Consider the following 1,628-nt stretch of genomic DNA (forward strand, 5'->3'; position numbering starts at 1 on the left):
TCTTACGTTTATAACGACTAAAATATACCTATTTAATATCACTTTCATGTTTCCGTATCACCCTCTCCATTTGTATATATCAACAAAAAAAACTAGAGTAAAAAGAAGGAAACGTTGAATTAACGTTTGACAGTGAGTAAAAAGACTGTCAGGAAATTTTCCATATCATTATTGATGCCGAGTTATCTTCAGCAACTGTAAAATCGCATTATTGTTGTGCTTAAACTTCGGCCAAATCACAGACAGAATTTGGATGTTAAGGACATTTTCCTGAGGTCTTTATTTTCCTGTTTGAATATAACCTTTCGTAAATACCGCCTCTGTAACTTTTGGTGATTTGTGTTTTATTATGCACCAATACTGACCTGTTACTGCCCCTTGAATCTCTTCTATATATTAATGAAAGTATTTCTTATTCAACAGGGATAATGCCCCAAGTCCGGAAATCATCAATATAATGAATGAAGAATGTGACGATGAACCTGAATTTTACCTGACTGACAGTGATGCAATTGGAGACCTGGATGCTGATGACGTAGACCCTGGCCCATCTATAAATGAAAGGCACCCTGTGAGAATGCCAATGATGAATACATCTTAATTCTATGTGACAGTATTCGCTATGCTCAGACTCACGGTGAAGATCACAACCAGGCATCGGAAGATCCAGAGCATGTTATTGGTATGGCCCTGCATGTGAACGAAAACTCTGGAGGCAATTTCACAGATCTACAGCAAAGCCTTGCGACAGAGATGAACCCATACAATGAGACATAAATCTGACCAATCTACAATGACAGAATTCCAGATGAAAATGTCAGCGAAGATCTTATGAGTGTATTCAGTATTCTCAGACTCACCATGAAGATAACCAGGACTCTGGAGACAGTTTCACAAATGGACATCTGAGCCTCTGAAACCAAAGAAACCCCAACTCTGAAGACATAAATGAAAGAATCCCAAGTAATGATTTATGTGAGGCTCGGAATACTTATTCTCACCATGAGGATGAGGACCAGATTGCAGAAAATCCAGAGCAAGGTTTGCATGGTTCCAATATCATAAGTGATATTCCTGGCATTCAAGGGCCAATATTGACGAAACCGACAACTTGACAATTGAAAAGCTCCAGAAAGGAACCAATGAAGGGCGAAAAAGGAAACAAGAATCAGAGGAAAGGAATGGAGAGCCTTTTAAACGCCAGTGTAGAGAGATTATTCAGGCTGATAGCTCTAGCACAGTTAGTTCTCCTAGCCATTCCTCAGTCGGTGTAGATACTTTCAGAAACTTACAGTAAAAAAATAAATTGCCTGATGATTTTACTCACATCTGGTTAAGTTCAGAGCGCAGAATTTCCTGTTGCTCTCATTTCTGAGCAGCTAGCAGACTTGTGCACTCGCCACCAAGTCTGACACGCTCCGCCCGCTCATGCTCCACGCCCCGTGATCAATCACAGGGCGTAGAGCATGTACGTGGGAACGTTTCAGACTTGGTGGCGGGGCCATTGTTTATGCTAGCAAGGAAATTCCAAGTAAGGGAGGTGTAAGACGAAAGAAGAGGATAGCGAAAGCGGAGCTCAAAGTGTTTTGACATGATCTAGCATGGTTGTTATGCCACGTGGTGTTCGG

The 1,628-nt window shown here is 41.0% G+C and overlaps 1 pseudogene; it reads left to right on the forward strand.

Annotated features, from left to right (window-relative positions):
• Positions 1 to 1,315, forward strand: part of LOC119598811 — a 3,941-nt pseudogene extending 2,626 nt beyond the window's left edge.
• Positions 1,316 to 1,628: the final 313 nt, after the last annotated feature.

The sequence above is a fragment of the Penaeus monodon genome, chromosome 4 (assembly GCF_015228065.2).
Source record: "Penaeus monodon isolate SGIC_2016 chromosome 4, NSTDA_Pmon_1, whole genome shotgun sequence".
NCBI classification, from domain to species: Eukaryota; Metazoa; Arthropoda; class Malacostraca; order Decapoda; family Penaeidae; genus Penaeus; species Penaeus monodon.